Source organism: Ovis canadensis, chromosome 2 (genome assembly GCF_042477335.2).
Source record: "Ovis canadensis isolate MfBH-ARS-UI-01 breed Bighorn chromosome 2, ARS-UI_OviCan_v2, whole genome shotgun sequence".
Lineage (NCBI taxonomy): Eukaryota > Metazoa > Chordata > Mammalia > Artiodactyla > Bovidae > Ovis > Ovis canadensis.
In genome coordinates, this window is record NC_091246.1 from 202,289,352 (window position 1) to 202,310,846 (window position 21,495).

Genomic DNA, 21,495 nt, shown 5'->3' on the forward strand with positions numbered 1-21,495 from the left:
ACTGAGGACCCAGCTTAGTCTTAAAGCATGAAGTGCTAATTATGTTTTTCCCCCAACTTTAATAAAGGTGAAAAATATTGGCAGTTACCAACAGTTTTACAAAATTTGACCTGTCTTTATGAAGATTTACATATTTTGGAGTATTAGCCTAAAACTTTGTTAAATTTTCATACTCCTAATGTGAGTTTGAAGGCATAATACTTAGAGAAAACTTTTGAATAAAATTATTTATTACTGTGGATGGTATTAGATAAAAAAGCTGCATGATTTAAAAAATCATTTATAATTATCTCCTCCTTAAATGAAGCAATTCTAATGGTTTCATTAATTTAAAAATAAGTAAAAACATTGATGCTATTAAAATCATAAAAATGCACTTTCAGACTTTTATATTTTAAGAACCTAGCAACCAACAGTTGGAGATGACTTACAGAAAGCATTTCTAGCCTGCTCTCTATATTAGTTTTTTAGGGCCGCCATAACAAAAGTACCACAAATTGGGAGTCTGAAACAATAGAACTGTGTTTCAGTTCTGGAGAATAGCAGTCTGAAATCAATATGTCAGCAAGACTGGGACTTCTCTGGGAGTCCAGCGGTCAAATCTGCATGCTTTCCCTGCAGGGGGCCCTGGTTCAATCCCTGGTCAAGGAACTAAGATCCTGCATGCAGCAGGGAATGACCAAAAAAACAAAAAAAAAATAAATGACTAAATAAAAGATGTCAGCAAGACTGTGTTCTCTCTGAAACCTATGGGAAAATCCTGCTGTGCTTCCTTCTAGCTTCTGGTGGTTTACGCAGTCTTCAGCATTTCTTGGATTATTGAAGCATCATTCCAATTCAGTCTTTTCTCAAGGTTTGCTCTTCTGCTTGTCTGTCTTCACATAGCACTCTGTTTAGAAAAGCAGTAGTCATATCAATGTCCTGCTGCACCCTATCCCACCTACAAATTCATCTTACCTAGTGATTTTGAGTGGAATACACAATTCAACCCATAATATCCACCCATTCTAACAACAGGAAATAAAAAGAGACAAACAGAAAGATAAAGAGACAGAAGAAGGAAGAGAGAAGAAAGGAAAAGTCACTATCACAATTCAAATCACAAGTGACAAATTTTAGTCATCATATATCATGATATTTGGCCTGAATCCAGGAAGGAAGGATGCACAGATAGATACATTAGATAGATAGATAGACCTATGTTATTGACCCAAAATACACAGATATCTCCCAAATAAGGAAAACCATCATGCCCTTATTTTAAAGATATTCTTTGGGTAAATAAGAAAGAGACATTCTGAGTATCCCTAAGACCATCTTTATATTGAAGATCAGTAGATCAACTGAATAAAAATCCTTGTAAATATGCTGTTTGGCAACAATCATCCTGGAGAAATGCAAGGCAAAATAAGAGAAATGAAAATATAATCACCAAACAACCACAAAAATATTTCACTACACATTGAATATTAGTACTCATTGGGCAGACCTAGTGCTCATATATAAGAGGAGAAAATCGACCAGTGAAAAAAGACACACCTCCAGCCCAAAAGGCACTGTGAATATTGTAATAATGTTTTATGAAACACTGTATTAAAAAAGCAATAAAGGTTGCTAAAGATTGAGGACAGGAGGAGAAGGGGATGACAGGATGAGATGGTTGAATGGCATCACTGACTCAATGGACTTGAGTTTGAGCAAACTCTAGGAGATAGTGAAGGGCAAGGAAGTCTGGTGTGCTGCAGTCCATGGGGTAGCAAAGAGTAAGACAGGACTGAGCACTGATTAACAACAACATGACCTCACAGAAATTTTTGTAATTAGACTTATTTAAGACAACTTATCTAAAAAAAATTAGAAAAAAACATTAATTATAAGAAGAGGGTTTTGTGTGATAGTACAAAATTAGATAAGAAAACATAATATTCCCTATAATTACTTCATGACAATAAAAAGTACCATGTGCTTCTTTATGGGTCCAATGAAATGAAAGAAACCTGTTATCTTTAAATAACCTTGAGGATGAGTTAAGATAGATATTGGGATAACAAAAGCACAGTATGATAGTAGTAGCTCACTCTACATGTGAAGCAATAATTTAAATTCATCACTCAACTCTATAATATAGCTATAGTGGAATCTACAGATGAGAAAATCAGTAAGCATTGAATGTAAATAAATTGTCCAGGTCAAACATAAAGCAAGTGAGATATTTAGGATTTAAACATAGGCAATGTAGCTCCACATTCCCTCATCTGTACTATTCTCTCCTGCTGCCTTCATGGATCCCCAAATCAACTAGACCTCATTCAAGAAAGAAATGGAATGCAAAAATAAAATCAGTTAAGAATTAACACTACTTTGAAAGCGTGGAAAATCCTGAAAGAGATGGGAATACCAGACCACCTAACCTGCATCTTGAGAAATCTATATGCAGGTCAGGAAGCAACAGTTGGAACTGGACACAGAACAACAGATTGGTTCCAAATAGGAAAAGGAGTACGCCAAGGCTGTATATTGTCACCTTGCTTATTTAACTTATATGCAGAGTACATCATGAGAAACGCTGGACTGGAAGAAACACAAGCTGGAATCAAGATTGTTGGGAGAAATATCAATAAACTCAGATATGCAGATGACACCACCCTTATGGCAGAAAGTGAAGAGGAGCTAAAAAGCCTCTTGATGAAAATGAAAGAGGAGAGTGAAAAAGTTGGCTTAAAGCTCAACATTCAGAGAACGAAGATCATGGCATCTGGTCCCATCACTTCATGGGAAATAGATGGGGAAACAGTGGAAACAGCGTCTGAGTTTATTTTGGGGGGCTCCAAAATCACTGCAGATGGTGACTGCAGCCATGAAACTAAAAGACGCTTACTCTTTGGAAGAAAAGTTATGACCAACCTAGATAGCATATTCGAAAGCAGAGACATTACTTTGCCGACTAACGTCCGTCTAGTCAAGGCTATGGTTTTTCCAGTGGTCATGTATGGATGTGAGAGTTGGACTGTGAAGAAGGCTGAGCACTGAAGAATTGATGCATTTGAACTGTGGTGTTGGAAAAGACTCTTGAGAGTCCCTTGGACTGCAAGGAGATCCAACCAATCTATTCTGAAGGAGATCAACCCTGGGATTTCTTTGGAAGGAATGATGCTAAAGCTGAAACTCCAGTACTTTGGCCACCTCATGCAAAGAGTTGACTCATTGGAAAAGACTCTGATGCTGGGAGGGATTGGGAGCAGGAGGAGAGGGGACGACAGAGGATGAGATGGCTGGATGGCCTCACAGACTTGATGGACGTGAGTCTGAGTGAACTCTGAGAGATGGTGATGGACAGGGAGGCCTGGCGTGCTGCGATTTATTGGGTCGCAAAGAGTCCGACACAACTGAGCGACTGAACTGAACTGAATTTAAAAAAAAAAAAAATTGGCCTTTCTGGACCTTCTTGAACCAACTCTGGTGGGAAAGATAGATTAATCATCTTAGGTGGAGAAAATATCTTACGTTTCAGCCACATTATGTCCTAATGATTGATTTTATAGTATATACTCCATTTCAAATTGCAGCAGTAGACAGTTAATATTAAAAGATGTTATATTTGTAGAGTACCATATGCAGCAGCCTCAGAGTGAACATAAAGGCAGAATACAGAAGAAGGTGATCACTGAGAGAGCTACCAGGTTAAAGAAAGGTCAAGGAGAGCTGCACCTTCATAGGAGGATTCTTCCATCTCTCTATTCCAAACTCGATAGTGACCAACCATCTCTCCATTAATTATTTTTATAATCTTGTAAACTCCAAATTTGAAGAAGCAAACTGAGATACTATTACAAATAGATAATAAAGTGGGTTGAATACAATTTGACTTCCACAAATAAGGTATTAGTGTTCAGAATGGAGAGAAGATAAATTTGGAGCACTCTGCACAGCATGGTGCCTTAACTGAGTTCCATATCTGTCTGTGTTATATATGCTAAAATGATGCTAAAATATAGAGAATAAAATGAAGCATTTGTGGAGAAATATTTCTAAAACAATAGAGAATTATTACTCCTTATTTTGGAAAATACAAACATTTCAGTGTTTCGTTCTACTGTTCCCTTTACTTACTCTTTTTTTTAAATTAAAATATAATTGATTTACAATATTATTTTCAGATGTATAACACAATGATTTGATATTTGTATACAGTATGAAATGATCATCACAATAAATCTAGTTACCATCCATCACCATACAAAGTTATTACAGTATTATTGACTATATTTTCCATGCCATACATTACACCCCGTGACACATTTTATAGCTTAAAGTTTGTACTTCTTAATCTTATTCATTTATTTCACCTTTTTTACTCACCTACCTCCCCCAGGAACCATCAGTTTGTTCTCTCTATATACATGAGTTTATTTCCATTATGTTTTGTGTTTTAGATTCCATATACTAGTGAAGTCAAATAGTATTTGTCTATCTGTGATTTATTTCACAAAGCATAATGCCCTCAAGGTCTGTCCATGTTGTTGCAGATGGTGAAATTTGATTCTTTTTTGACTGAATAATATTTGATACTCAGCCAAAAGTTTTGAAACACACACCACAGAGAGTGGTCTGAGTGCCAGTGCCATAATGCCCTGGCTCTGTGATCCAAGACACATCAGTAGAAGTTTACTAGAACATCCTTCTCAAAGGTTTAAGTTTCAGGTCTGAAGTGCCTTTCTTGCATGTTTCTAATTTTCAGTGATCCCATTCTCTCCTGTTTGTCCTAGTCCTAGAAATGATAGCTGCTTCCTTCAATCACTACTTCTGTGACACCTTGATGTTCACTAATTGACTTTGCAGTTATTTAGTTAACAATTTTATATATAGTTAACAATTTCTTATATAAAATTTGCTGTATTCATGAGCAGTCTTTTATGTCTTCTGATTGTTCATTGATTGATACTGAAATTGATATTAGGGGTTCCAGGAAAAAGATTCTCAAAGATGAGATTTTGATATATTAATTTTGCCATGTCCTTGAACCTGAATGTAGTGCTGATCTCTCCAACAATGGAAAATGGGGTGCCAATAATCCAAATCGTTCATTGGCATCATAATTAATCAAATTTTTACCTGGAGTTAATACTGAAAGAATGTCTACAGAAATAAGTGTTTGGGAACCAAGTTGCTGCTACAGTTTACTGTTAGCACAGTAATTACAGTTACACATACTGTTGTGTGGAATAGATTCTTCTGAGTACAGTATAATACTTATATACAGAAAGTGACAAGTTCATGTCTTTAAATTCTCATCTCTGTGATGGTCAAACAATAACGAAATGTCTAGCACAGCCATTAAATATTGTTTATTTCTTGTAGCTACAAGGTCAATACTACTGAAAATCAAATACAGAATTAAATTGTGCAGAGTACATGATTACAGTGTGAGTTTTCATAGCCTTACCAAGTGTCTCATGTGAGAAGGTGAAAGCATTGAGTGGAAGGAGTGGAAGTCGGACTCAGACACACTATTAATCATGTAATCTGAGCAGTTTGTCATCCTCTTCCTAAAGGGACGAGCCTTTCTGTTCTTGTGCTTACCAAAATCACCTGAGAAAGCTGACTTAAGAGGAAACACAACATTACAAGCCAAATATACTCCAGTATAAAATGAAAACCAAAAAAAAAAAAGTCATTATCTTCCAGGCACTTCCAGTCATTTTTTGTTTGCAACAGACCAGTAACAATGGTGAGAATTCCCATGCTTTAGGGATAATAATTACAGAAACTGATCTGGTAAAAAAAAAATTATGTATACATCAAAAGAATTGTAAGATTCTTCTTATTTATATCAACAAAAATCAGGTGGCCAACACGTACATGAAAAGATCCTCAACATCACAAATTTTTAAAGAAATGCAAATCTAAAGTACAATGAGGTATCACCTCACACAAGTCAGAACTGCCATCATTAAAAAGTCTACAATAATAAATGCTGAAGTTCAGTTCATTTCAGTCACTCAGTTGTGTCTGACTCTGTGTGACCCCATGGATTGCAGCATGCCAGGCTTCCCTGTCCATCACCAACTCCTGGAGCTTGCTCAGACTCATGTACATCTGGTCGATGATGCGATTCAACCATCTCATCCTCTGTCTTCCCCTTCTTTACCTGCCTTCAATCTTTACCAGCATCAAGGTCTTTGGAGATGGTATGGCGAAAAAGGAACCCTCCTACACAGCTGGCAGATGCAAATTGGGCCACTACTATCACTATTATGGAGAACAGTATAGAGCTACCTTAAGAAACTAGAAATAGACTTACCATATGGTCTTGCAATCCAACTCCTGAGCACATATTAGATAAAACTCAAATTCAAAAAGATATATGCACCTTAGTGTTCATTGCAGTATTCCATCCTCCTCATTGACATCAAAGAACCTGTCTCAAAGATAGCATTCCCTACAGCTGGCCTATAAAGGAAAGAAACCACAGACTGTTTCAAGAATGCAGGAATACCCTCAACAATGTATTTCTCAACACCTTAATGCAGGGAATGTCTGTCGACCTTTTAGGAGGATGTACTTTAGGAATAGATGTATAGATCGTATATGATGGGTCCATTTCAACTCTCCTACTTTTGATGCATTTGGATTCCTTCCTCCATATTGTGCTGGGAAAGTTCTGACATATCAATGTCATTAAACGTTGGCCTCTGCTGAGTTCACATTTCAGTCATCAAACCAAGTGACCTGTTAAAGGCAATTCCAAATGTCCAAACTAACACATAAAGACCACTAGTCTCTAGTAAAGTGTGTGAAAGTGAAAGTCACTCAATCATGTCTGACTCTTTGCAGCCCCATGGATTATACAGTCCATGGAATTCTCTAGGCCAGAATACTGGAGTGGGTAACTGTTCCCTTCTCCCGGGTATCTTCCCAACCCAGGGATCAAACCCAGTTCTCCTGCATTGCAGGCGGATTCTTTACCAGCTGAGCCACAAGGGAAGCCCCCAGTCTTTAGTAAGTGCACCCTAATTAGTACAGTTAGTCTCATTCAATATTATATACCCTACCTCTTTGCACTAACACTCTCAGAATCTACTCTCCTGCATGTTTCCAAAGTTTCTGCTGATAGGCACATCCTATATTCTTCCATTGGATAATTAATATTAATATACAAACACAAACATATATAAATGTATATAAGTACATACATATAGACACATGTATGTGTACATATTTTACCATTATTTAATGTGTAAGCTATTTCCTTCCAGGTAATGGTGTGAGCCTGACCTCCAGAAACAACCCGAGATTTTATCCTAGTTAAAGGTCTACTGGAAAAAAAAGGTAGTTGTTTTGGGTTTTGAGGGGAATGGCTTACTTCTGCAGGTCATCTGCCCTAAATTATATATCACAAGGATTTCAAGATAGGTAAGTTAATATTTGTAGACATTGCAGGTCAGCCTATTTCCATTAGCAATGAAAGCCCACAGTGACTTTGGGTTCCATATTTTAGTTTAATATGGACTCAAACAGATGTCCCCATTTAAAATTTTTGAATCTCATTATTTTTCACTATTGCTCTAACTTTCACATAGAACCATGAAGAAACTCTGACTTCAATCCCTTCAATTTAATTTTGTATTTCATTTTAACATCAGCCCTGTGACTGCAGAAATAGATTCTTTTAAGGCAGTCACAGAAGCTCCCTGGTTCTCAGATCTTATCTTGAGCTGAGCATTAAATTAACTGAGTATGTCATTTTTTTTTTCCTAAGAGCCCCGTTCACTAGAGGAGATTCCATTCACACCAGAGGACCTGTTGTCACTATTCTGACATAACAGTCAAGGGCAGCTGTTGCTTTGTATCCCAAGGTAGTTACTTCAGTAGGTAATTCATCAAAATCAAACATAGGTAATAGATTGATTAATTGTGATGCCACTGCATGCCAAGGATTATTATCATCTTATTTCCCATTTACAAAGAGCTCAGCATTTCACTGAAGGCTAAAGACACAACTAAACCAACTTCAGAATCTCATCTTTGTACACATTTTCTTGGACCATTCCTGATACCAATCCTGTATTAGTCAAGGTCTCTGGGGTTGCACAGAGTCAGACATGACTGAAGCAACTTAGCAGCAGCAGCAGCTGGTGGCTCAGACAGTAAAGAATCCACTTGCCAATGCAGGTGACCTGGGATCAATCCTTGGATAGGAAAGAGCCCCTGGAGAAGGGAATGGCAATCCACTTCAGTCTTCTTGCCTGGAGAATTCCATGGTCAGAGGAGCCTAGCAGGCCACAATCCATGGGGTCACAAAGGGTTTCACTTTCAGTCCGTAAACAAAAATAACACAGGAATTTCAATAGGAAAAAAAAAAGACTAATGTAAAGAATACGGGCTTCTGAGGTGGCACTAGTGGTAAGGAAACGCCAACCAATTCAGGAGACGTAAGAGACGTGGGTTTGATCCTTGGGTCAGGAAGATCCACTGGAGGAGGGCATGGCAACCTACTCTAGTATTCTTGCCTGGAGAATCCCATGGACTGTGAAGCCTGGCAGGCTACAGTCCATAGGGTTGCACATAGTCGGACACCACTGAAGTGACTTAGCACAGACACCTTAAAGAATACATTAACTATTAATCCCTAATAGAGATTAACTGCTAAGGGACTCAGAGAATTCCAAAGAATGCAGAAATTGCAGACATACAGAGCAGTCACTGCCTCAGAGACTGAGGCAGAGAACTAAAGGGAGGAACAAATTTTCAAGAGAACCCACTAAGTCTAAAATTTAGACCTCATTATTGAAAGAGTAGCTATGATACTGTAGATGATGGATAAATTCATTGAGATCATGTATTCTGAGTTCAACAAAGAGGAAACTTCCTGTTGGGGAAGAGAATTTACTAGACACTGGCCCCTAGAATTTTCCTGAGACTTTGTTGGGAAGCTACCAGAGAGGTCCTGTTAAAACTCCAGAGAAAATTTCCCCTTTATTGTGTCTGTAAAACTCAGCAAGAAGTCATTGAGAAACTAGCAGAACTCACTAAGGAACCACTTTCTGAGTCTCTACAGATAGCTGCTTGGAGGTGAGAATCATAGGATGATTCAGAAGACCCTGGATGTCATGTGTCACCAGAGCAAGGAGGAGAGAGCTCACTGGAACCAGGAAGAGAAAGCCTTTCACTCTGTAGCATTCCTTTTCCCCCCACTACTAACTAAGCTTATGAACTTAACATTGTGCCTGCTGACAAGGAAGAAAGGTTTACAGGGTCCAGCCCTACTATAACAGAGCATGGCAAAGAGGATGAATGGATAATCTGAGAGATAATACATTAATTACTGCCGATTCATCAAGTAAAGAGTTTTGAAGAGCTGAGGTCCTGCCTGAAGGCAAAGAAAATATGAAATGGACAATGGAAAAGGAAGTTGTTAACTAAGGCTGCACAACCAGCTACAGAATTGAGGACTGCTATAGCTACATTTGGGCTTCTAAAGTGGCCCTTATGATAAAGAACCCATCTTCCAATGCAGGAGACATAAGAGATGTGGGTTTGATCCCTGGATCAAGAAGATTCCCCTGGAGGAGGGCATGGCAACCCACTCCAGTATTCTTGCCTGGGGAATCCCACGGACAGAGGAGCCTGGAGGGCTAAAGTCCATAGGGTTACACAAAGTCAGACACAACTGAAGCAACTTAGCACACATGCATAGCTACATATAATTTATTTTTTGGTTGATGTGCATGCATATGTGTATATGTATGTATATGTGTGTGTATGTGTGTGTGTGTGTGTGTGTGTAGGTATGCATTTGTGTGTATTAGTTTTCTTTCTTCTTTTTTCCATTTTCCCTTAATATATTTTGTTGACAGCTGAATTTTGTTTATAGATTTTCCAAAGCTTACAGTAAAGACTCATGATGTTTTTCTCTGAGATACCAGCACCAGGCAGCTGGTATTCCCTCTTTAGTTTCATCTCCATGGAGCCACTCCTCCAAGCTTCTAAGTTTCTAAGGTCTAAAATCAGCTTATTTTGAGTTACTCCAAAGGAAAATCTCCTGGGTGTCTCTGACTTAGGTGAACGTGCTTAAAAGATGCTTGCCTCCTGGCCTGGAAGAAGCAAACAACCATGTAGCCAAAGTCCAATAGAGAAGGTTTGGCCTCTACGACCTGAGGCCCTCAATCCAACAGCTATAAGAAACTAACCCAGTCCAATCTCAGTGTGCCTGAAGACTTCCAGATGTGAAGGCCATCGTCCCAGCACCTGATTGCAGCCTTGTGAGACCTGAGCAGAAGACTCAGTCAAGCCTGTCTTAAATCTTGACTGACAGAAATTGTGAAATAATTAAAGTGTGTGGTTTAAGCCACTACATTTGTCATAGTTTGATATATGGTGATGGAAAACAAATACATTTTCCTAGGTTTGGTCGTTGCATTCATGGTTACAATGTTCATCAGTTGCTACCTTTGCAGTATTTTACTGTGTCCTTGTTTTTTTTGCTGTCTTGTTAACAACTTTACACTTAGTTAGCTATTCCCAATATGAAATTTTCTCTTCAGTTAAATGTTAATTCTGTCTCCTGAACTGACTGATAATAGGATTTCCTTACTTCTTGAAGGGCTCCGGTAATTGCCCATTCAATAAATGTATTGAATTTATGGGCTGTCCTATATCAAAAATCATGTACTTTTGAATGTATTACCTGTCATTTACAGAATTATAGTCAATACACTTTTACATTTTACATGTTAGAAACATCTTCTTATGTGCATTTGGGCATGTTCACTGTCTGTAAAGAGTGTCAGAGAAATAATTAGATACAAAATAACAAAACTCTTTTCTCAAGGTATAAGTGGCATGTTATGTGTTAATAATATTAAAATGTTAAAAAATTGACATGTTAAATAATAATGTCAATTCTTCCATTTTAATTATTCCTTACCAAATAATTTTACAACAAGAAAATTTGTTTCAGTGCAGTTTGGTTCAGAGTCAGAAGCTTAGATAAGGGGGAAATCTTAATAAAGGGTAACTGGACCAATTTCTCATATGCAAAAGCAAACTCAAAATGGATGAAAGCCTTAAATGTAAGACCTGAAACTATAAAACTCCTGGAAGAAAACATGGGCAGTATGTTCTCTGACATCCTTTTTAGCAATATTTTTCTTTTGTTGGATGTGTCTTCTAAGCCACTTTCTTAAGGCAAGGGCCACACAAATTAACAAGTAGGGAAACATCAAACTAAAAGGCTTTTGCACAGTGAGGAAATCTATCAATAAACCAAAAGGCAGTTTACTGAGTGGTAGAAGCTGTTTACAAATGATTTATCCAATAAAGGGTTAATATATGAATTATGGCTTCCCTGGTGGCTCAGTGGTAAAGAATCTGTCTTCTGCGAGAGGACATTGGTTTGTTTCCTGGGTTGAAAAAGTCACTGGAAAAGGAAATGGCAACCCACTCCGGGATTCTTGCCTGGGAAAATCCATGGGCAGAGAAGCCTGGCAGGCTACATTCCCATGGGGTCACAAAGAGTCAGACACATCTTAGCAACTAACCAACAAAGTGGCAACAAAATCTGAATTATGTAAAAACCCCACACAAATCAATATGAAAAACCCAAACAATCTGAATAAAACTCTGCAAAGGACCTGCATAGACATTTTTCCAAAGAAGACACAGATGACCAACAGGCACGTGAAAAAATGCTCAACAACACCAATCATCAGGAAAATGCAAATCAAAAACCACAATGAGATACCACTTTACATCTGTCAGAATAGAAGTGTTAGTTGCTCAGTCATTCATGTCTGACTGCTTGCAACCCCATGGAATGCAGCCCACCAGGCTCCACTGCCCATGAAATTCTCCTAGTAAGAATACCAGAGTGGGTTGCCATTTCCTTCTCCAGAGGATCTTCCCTACCAAGTGATTGAAGCCACATCTCTTAAGTTTCCTTCATTGGCAGGCATGATCTTTACCACTAGAACCACCTGGGAAGCCCTCTATCAGACTGGCTGTCACCAAAAGGATAAGAAATAACATGTTACCAGGGATATTCAGTTTCATTCAGTCACTCAGTCATGTCTGACTCTTTGCAATCCGATGGACTGCAGCGCGCCAGACATCCCTGTCTATCACTAACTCCTGCAGTTTACTCAAACTCATGTCCATTGAGTCTGTGATGCCTCCAACCTTCAATCTTTCCCAGCATCAAGGTCTTTTCCAATGAGTCAGTTCTTTGCATCAGGTGGCCAATGTATTGGAGCTTCATCTTCAGCATCAGTCCTCCCAATGAATATTCAGGATTGATTTCCTTTAGGATGGACTGGTGGGATCTCCTTGCAGTCCAAGGGACTCTCAAGAGTCTTCTCCAATACCACACTTCAAAAGGATCAATTCTTCGGCACCCAGCTTTCTTTATAGTCCAACTCTCACATACATACATGACTACTGGAAAAACCATAGCTTTGACAAGACAGACTTTGTCCACAAAGTAATGTATCTGCTTTTTAATATGCTGTCTAGTTTGGTCATAGCTTTCCCTCCAAGGATCAAGTTTTTCTTTTTTTTTTTTTTTTAATTTTATGGCTGCAGTCACCATCTGCAGCAATTTTGGAGCCACCCAAAATAAAGTCTGTCACTGTTTTCGTTGCGTCCCCACCTATTTCCAGTGAAGTGATGGGACCAGATGCCATGATCTTAGTTTTCTGAATGTTGAGTTTTAAGCCAACTTTTTCACTTTCCTCTTTCATGTTCATCAATAGGCTCTTTTATTCTTCTTCGCTTTCTGCCATAGGGGTGGTGTCATCTGCATATCTGGGGTTATTGATAATCCTCCCGGCAATCTTGATTCCAGCTTGTGCTTCTTCCAGCCCAGCGTTTCTCATGATGTACTCTGCATATAAGTTAAATAATCAGGGTGACAATATACAGCCTTGACATACTCCTTTCCTGATTTGGAACCAGTCTGTTTTTCCATGTCCAGTTCTAACTTTTGCTTCCTGACCTGCATACAGATTTCTCATGAGGAAATGGATGTGAAGATAAGAATGTGGAGGAAAGGAAACCCTCATTCCCTGTTGGTAGAAATGTAAATTGGTGCAGCCAATTTAAATTGAGGTGGAGAGTGATGGCCAGTTGGTTCTGGAATCTTAGAAGGGGACAAGTATTGCAGAGAGATAATCTGAAAGTGACGGAATAACTGAAAACTAAAGTCAGCTTACTCCTTGGAAGAAAAGTTATGACCAACCTAGATAGCATATTCAAAAGCAGAAACATTACTTTGCCAACTAACGCCCGACTAGTCAAGGCTATGGTTTTTCCTGTGGTCATGTATGGATGTGAGAGTTGGACTGTGAAGAAGGCTGAGTGCTGAAGAATTGATGCTTTTGAAGTGTGGTGTTGGAGAAGACTCTTGAGAGTCCCTTGGACTGCAAGGAGATCCATCCAGTCCATTCTGATGGAGGTCAGCCCTGGGATTTCTTTGGAAGGAATGATGCTAAAGCTGAAACTCCAGTACTTTGACCACCTCATGCAGAGTTGACTCATTGGAGAAGACTCTGATGCTGGGAGGGATTGTGGGCAAGAGGAGAAGTAGACGACAGAGGATGAGATGGCTGGATGGCATCACTGACTTGATGGACATGAATCTGAGTGAACTCCGGGAGTTGGTGATGGACAGGGAGGCCTGGCATGCTGCGATTCATGGGGTTGCAAAGAGTTGGACACGACTGAGCGACTGAACTGAACTGAACTGAATGTCAGCTGCTTCTCTAGGAGGAAACTCCCTCTGCTGGACTGAAGAAGCACTAATGAGGTAACACACACAGCAACCCACAAGAAGCAAATCAGCAGTCCCTTCTTCTTCCCTCAGTTAACAGTCTCTCCCTAATGGCCTTTTGGCAAAGACTGATAGGGAGACCACTGGTAAAGCAGAAATGGGTTTTCTAGATTCCCAGCCCAAGCATCACAAGGCAGAGTATGGTTTGTTGAGTTTGGAGCTGAAAGGCAAACATGAAATATCCAAAGCAGAAGCCTCACAGAATCTGTTGCAGCCCTGTTTTAGAACCAGTATCCAGTATAGCATTCTTGGGGCTTCCCCGGTGGCTCAGCGGTAATGAATTTGCCTGCAGTGCATGCGACACAAGAAACACTGGCTCAATCCCTGGATCAGAAGATTCCCTGGAAGAGGGCATAACAACTCACTCCAGTAAAACTGCCCCGAGAATAACATGGACAGAGGAGCCTGGTGGGCTACAGTCCATAGGGTCGCACAGATTCTGACAAGACTGAAGCAACTGAGCATGTATGCATGAATGCACACATAGCATTCTTATAGATCTTACATGAAATAAAACTTCTGAGCTTGTAATCTGGGCTTTAGAGTTGTGTCCATATGTGTGCTTTTAATTATAATGCATAAGAAAAAGTATATTTACGTTTTCATTTTAGTTATAGATCTTGGCTTACAGAGAAACAAAAATGATTCTGGACAACTCAAGCAAAAAGAATAACTGGATAGAAATGGAATAGCACACATAACTTGAGAAACTTAGCAATCAAAAAGAGAGGCAGAAACCAAGAACTTTTTGCCAAAATCATAAATGAAATGCAACACAGAAAAAATGGTAAACAATGATCATTGTTTTGTAAGTTTCATAATTATGTTTTAAAGGCTAACAACATTAACAATCAGAAGTTCATACTTTTATATTGCAAAAAAATGTTCAGGTAAAATTGCCATTTTCTTGGTGTATATAATGGAAGCAATCATATTAGTTTTGCAAATATATGTATATTATATATGTCACTTACTATAAATGACATGTTAGGTTTATTTTGTTATTTACTAATACCGGGTAGTTATTAGATTGGTGAGAAAGTAATTGCACTTTTTATATTGTTGAAATTTACAATTTGATATTTGAATACATTCTTAAGAAGTATGGTTATGTTATACATCATTTTAATGTGCAGTTCTTGCTTCATTTTTTTCTTTTTTTGCTAGTGTCTTATTACTTGCTGTTTATTTTATATTTTTTTAGACCATGGAAATGATGTTAGACAAAGAAGAAATTCAGCAATTTTCTTATTTGAGTTCAAAATGAGTCATAAAGTACCAGAGACAGCTTACATCAACAAGGCATTTGGCTCAGGAATTGCTAACGAACAATGCAGTGGTGGGTCAAGAAGTTTTGCAAAAGAGACAAGAGCCTTGAAAATGAGAAGCACAGTGACTGGCCATAGAAATTTGACAACAACCAACTGAGAGCCATCATTGAAGCTGACCCTCTTACAGCTACGTGAGAAATTGCTGGAGAACTGAATCTAGACCATTCTATGGGTGTTCAGCATTTGAAGCAAATTGGAAAAGTGAAAAACCTCAACAAGTGGATGCCTCATGAGCCAACTAAAAAAAAAAAACCAAACATCATTTTGAAATGTAGTCTTCTCATTCTATTCAACAACAATGAACCGTATCTCAATCGGATTGTGACTTGTGATGAAAAGTGGATTTTATACAACAAACCATGACCAACTCAGTGGTTGGACTGAGAAGAATCTCCAAAGCACTTTCCAACACCAAACTTGCACCAAAATCACTGATTGGTGATCTGTTGCCAGTCCAATCTGCTACAGCTTTGTGAATCCCTGTGAAACCATTACCTCTGAGAAGCATACTCAGTAAATCGATCAGATGCACCAAAAATTACAATGCCTGCAGTTGGAGTTTGTCAACAGAAAGGGCCCAATTCTTCTCCATGCTACGCCAGACCAAATATCCCAAAAGAGGCACTTCAAAAGCTGAACGAATTGAGCTATGAAGTTTTGCCTCACCAGTCATACTCACCTGACCTCTTGCCAACTGACTACCAATTCTTCAAGCATCTCGACAACCTTTTTGCAGGAAAAATGCTTCTGCAATCCTGGAAAGCAGGATGCAGAAAGTGCTTTCCAAGAGTTCATTAAATCCTGAAGCTTAACTTTTTATGCTACAGGAGTAAACAAATTTATTTCTTACTGGCAAAAATGTGTTGACTGTAATAGTTCCTATTTTGATTAATAAAAATCTGTTTGAGTCTAGTTACAATGTTTTAAAATTCACAGTCCAAAACCACAATTACATTTGCACCAACCTAAAAGTACAGAGTAATTTCTACCAAACTTCAGGAATATTTTAGCTTCCTCACCTCTTGACTTTCATCTATTACCCAACATAATGCAATTAAAAATAGTACCTATTATTGATATCTTTGTATCAATTACATGATTTTGAAGCAGAGTTTAAAAGAAATAATAAAAAATAATTAATCTAGCATATTTTGGGTGCTTGACCACAAGTGCTATAATCTAATTTTATTCTAAAAGTCATATCGTTAACTTGACATAAAAATATGTAGTTAACTGAAAATGGAATATACAATTTAATATCAAAAGGAGACTCAGATACACATTTAATTCTATTTTTGAACAGTGAGAAATAAATAAATTTAAATTGTATATCATAACCTGAAGTTGTTAAGGGATTTAAGAGCTTGTTTACTGATCTCCTAAAAATGTAAAGTAGAAGGATACAAGGATACAGCACAAGATAAAGAAATAACCAATATAATCCTGTCTCATATAAAATTAAATATTTAACTCAAAATACTAATTATTAATGAGAATATTTTAATTCACTCAGTTTTTCAAAATCAAGCAGTGATGTATAAGGCAGTACTAAAATCAGATGAGTATGACCAGCAGAAGAATTGTAGAACCTACTACTATTCTGCTTTACATTCATTTCATGCCATAAATTATGTTTTACACTATCAACTTAATTGTAGAAAGATATAAAAGTATTTTGAAGCCTTGTAGGATGTCTCCAAAGTAGGATATTCATTTTCATCAGAGCTATAATGAATACTTTGGCAAAAAATCATTGCTGCAAAGCTCAAATTAATCTATGGTTTCAGAAAATGGTGACTCCATTTTTTGTGTGTATTTAAATCATAATACTCTCCTAAACTGCAGGCAGATTCTTTCCAAATTGAGCTACCAGGAAAGCTCTTATCATTTTTAATAAATGGTGGCTTAGAGGAACAACATGGCTTAACTGCAAACACTTTACTAGTTATTAAAAATAGATGATAAAACGGATACATTTCCATTCCAATATATGTAAAAATTCAGTTCAGTTTAGTTCAGTCCCTCAGTCATTTCCGATTCTTTGTGACCCCATGGACTACAGCACACCAGTCTTCCCTGTCCATCACCAACTCCTGAAAAAATTATTCTGTGTCAAATACTGTTGCAAGAATAGAGATAGAAACAAGCAAACAAACAAACAAAAAACATCAATTACTTCAAGTCTTACTTTCATAAGGATGGTGAAATATTGCATACATACATAACAAAATAAAAATAATACAATAAAATAAAAAGCAACCAACCTGATAAGTGCTATAAGTTAGCACATAGAATGGATACCCATCTGAAACTGTGAAGATGGGAAAGACTTTGAGGAGGATACAAGGAAACATTTCCTGAAACAGATTATACCTAGCATTATGGTATGAATGAGAAAATACATTACCTTAGAAAATAAAGAAAAATAATTTCAAGTAGAAAACATTTTGTTTAAAGTTCTGAAGGTGAGAAGATACTCTATTTGTATATTAGCCATATAACATAAAACAATTTATTTAACTTATATGCAGAGTACATCATGCAAAATGCTGGACTGGATAAAGCACAAGCTAGAAGCAAGATTGCTGGGAGAAATAGCAATAGCCTCAAACATGCAGATGACACCACCCTTATGGCAGAAAGAGAAGGATAACTAAAGAGCCTCTTGATGAAAGTGAAAGAGGAGAGTGAAACAGTTCGCTTAAAATTCAACATTCAAAAAGCGAAGATGATGGCCCGCAATCCCATCACTTCATGGCAAATAGATGGGGAAACAATGGAAACAGTGACAGACTTTATTTTATTGGGCTCCAAAATCACTGCAGATGGTGACTGCACCCATGAAATTAAAAGATGCTTGCTCCTTAGAAGAAAAACTATGATGAACCTAGACAGCATATCAAAAAGCAGAGACATTATTTTGTCAACCAAAGTTCATCTCTTTAGTCAAAGCTATGGTACGGATGTGAGAGCTGGACTATAAAGAAAGCTGAGCACCAAAGAATTGATGCTTTTGAACTATGGTGTTGGGGAAGAACTCTTGAGAGTCCCTTGGACTGCAAGGACATCAAACCCATCAATCCTAAAAAGAAATCAGCCCTGAATATTCATTGGAAGGACTGATGCTGAAGCTGAAACTCCAATACTTTGGCCACCTAATGTGAAAAATTGATGCATTGGAAAAGACCCTTATGTTAGGAAATATTGAAGGCAGGAGGAGAAGGGGATGACACGAGATGAGATGGTTGGATGGCATCATCAACTCAATGGACATGAGTTTGAGCAAGCTCCAGGGGTTGGTGATGGACAGGGAAGCCTGGCATGCTGCAGTCCATGGGGTCACAAAGAGTCAGATACGACTGAGTGACTGAATTAAACTGAACTGAACTGATAAAACAGCAGAAATCTTTTGTCTGTATTTTTCACTATGTCTCCAAAAGACTCAAAATAGTCTCTGACATATAATGGGTACAAAATTCTTAGTTAACTGAATAAATAATTTATGATTGAGGTAAGGTAAGCAGAAGTCAAACAATGAAAGGTTATCTAAACAATAATAACACTTTTGTAATTGATTATAAAAACAATCAAAAGTCAATGGGGGAATTGAAAAACAGAAATGGTGAACTTAGATTGGGTATTTTAAGAAAATTACCTTCACAACTAGATGAAAAATGGAATCAGCAGTTAAATAAAATGAATATAAGTAATAAAAAATAAGGGAGATATCAATTAGAATTCTGTGAAGAATGGATTAATAGTAGAAGTAAAATTGGAAATTAGTGCAAAAACAAAGAATCACAATATACCCATGAAATGTAACCTGAAGCTTTTATAATTGTTCATATGTGGTGATTTGGAGAGAGAGGTAGATGGTTGGCTTGTGGCTTGAAGAAGTAGTTGATTAGTGCTGTCATTTGATGAAATGGTTATGATTGGAGGAATACCAGCTTGGTAGAAAGATGGTATATTACATTTTGGACACAGTTTGAAAGCCCTTTCATACATCTACATGAGAGTGTCCTTGCAGATACTTGCATATAGTGATCTTAATCTCAGGAGAAATGCAGCAATGGATATTTAGATTTTATGATGTTAATATATCAATGCTTGTTGATCCACAAGAATGGATGATGCACGGGTATTGCAACTTTCATTCCATTCTCTCAACATTTGTTTCTTCCCATTCATAGGGAACACTCCTGCCTACAACTCAATCTGTCAGCTCATGCCCCTCCCTAGCTCCTCATTTTTTGGAACCCTAAACCTCCATTGACTAGTTTTCTGTTCCAAATAGGAAAAGGAGTACATCCAGGCTGTATATTGTCACCCTGCTTATTTAACTTATATGCAGAGTACATCATGAGAAACGCTGGGCTGGAAGAAGGACAAGCTGGAATCAAGATTGCCGGGAGAAATATCAATAATCTCAGATATGCAGATGACACCACCCTTATGGCAGAAAGTGAAGAGGAGCTAAAAAGCCTCTTGATGAAAGAGAAAGAGGAGAATTAAACAGTTGGCTTAAAGCTCAAAGTTCAGAAAACGAAGATCATGGCATCTGGTCCCATCACTTCATGGCAAATAGATGGGGAAACAGTGAAAACAGTGTCAGACTTTATTTTTTGGGGCTCCAAAATCACTGCAGATTGTGATTGCAGCCATGAAATTAAAAGATGCTTATTCCTTGGAAGGAAAGTTATGAGCAACCTAGATAGCATATTCAAAAGCAGAGACATTACTTTGCCGACTAAGGTCCATCTAGTCAAGGCTATGGTTTTTCCAGTGGTCATGTATGGATGTGAGAGTTGGACTGTGAAGAAAGCTGAGCACCGAAGAATTGATGCTTTTGAACTGTGGTGTTGGAGAAGACTCTTGAGAGTCTCTGGGACTGCAAGGAGATCCAACCAGTCCATTCTGAAGGAGATCAGCCCTGGGATTTCTTCAGAAGGAATGATGCTAAAGCTGAAACTCCAGTACTTTGGCCACCTCATGCGAAGAGTTGACTCATTGGAAAAGACCCTGATGCGGGGAGGGATTGGAGGCAGGAGGAAAAGAGGACAGCAGAGGATGAGATGGCTGGATGGCATCACCGACTCAGTGGACGTGAGTTTGAGTGAACTCCGGGAGTTGGTGATGGACCTGGAGGCCTGACGTGCTGCGATTCATGGGGTCACAAAGAGTCAGACACGATTGAGTGACTGAACTGAATGGAAACCTCCATTAGTTTATGTTTAGTGCTATGTGGGGTCACAGTGCTTTCAGATTAGAATACAGAGATGTTCTATTTTGTTCTTCATGTTTCTGCTGTTGACTAAGGCATTCAGTTGGGCCCAAGCCACACAGTTCAGTATAAAACTCCAACTTGAAAAGTCACCAGGAGCTGGCCAAGATGTTAATAAAGCAACACTGTATTTATCATTATACCATCTAATATATATATATATATATACATATATATATATATATATATATCCCGTAGTAAAATCATCTTAAAAAATCAAGACGGGGTGGTGGATTGTGGTCCTTCCTGTGTTGTTCCTCTCTTTCACTCAGGCCCATGGCGCCAGCAGGATGCACAAATATCATACAGTCATACTGCCAATCATACTGCCAGGGAGGTCCATAGCTACCAGGGAGACCACAGGTGGCATGATAAACAGCTCTAGAAAGCCCTTTTTGGCACAGACCTGAAAGACAACATTTTGGAGGCACTTCTCATACCAAAGAAATTGCGCTTGAAAATGTAGGGGTTGAATTCAAAGAGCCAAATTCTGCCACCAAAAACTGTATAAGGCTTCAGTTAAGAATGGCAAAAAAAAAAAAAGAAAAAAGAAAAAAGAAAAAAAAAAATCACAGTCTTTATACCCAATGATGGTTTTTTGAATTTTATTGAGGAAAATGATGAAGCTTGGTTGTTGGATTTGATCACAATGATCACAATGATCACAATGGCCATGCTCTTGGTAACATTCCTAGAGTTCCCTTTAAGATTGTCAAAGTAGCCAAAGGCTCTCTTTCAGGCTTATATAAAAGTAGGAAGGGAAGACCAAGATCATAAGTTTTGATGGTGAAAGCACAATAGTAATAAACTTTCATACCCCACGCCCCCCAAAAAAAAATCATGCAGGAGGAGTAAGAAAAACAGCAAAGACTTACCCCAAGTCCCTAACAGATCAAAACTACCATTGAAAAAATATAGAAGTATTACATGGTGGATCCAAATTATGAGTTTTAAGTCAAAGAGATGGAAACAGGGAATGCTACTGATTTTGGAAAGCTCAAGGCAATAGCCTCATCAATCCCGTTTATTACCAGGACACACACAACCTCATTGAC

At 38.1% G+C, this 21,495-nt stretch overlaps 1 pseudogene; it reads left to right on the plus strand.

Annotated features, from left to right (window-relative positions):
* Positions 1 to 21,217, plus strand: part of LOC138931473 (small ribosomal subunit protein uS12 pseudogene) — an 88,249-nt pseudogene extending 67,032 nt beyond the window's left edge.
* The last annotated feature ends 278 nt before the right edge of the window (positions 21,218 to 21,495 follow it).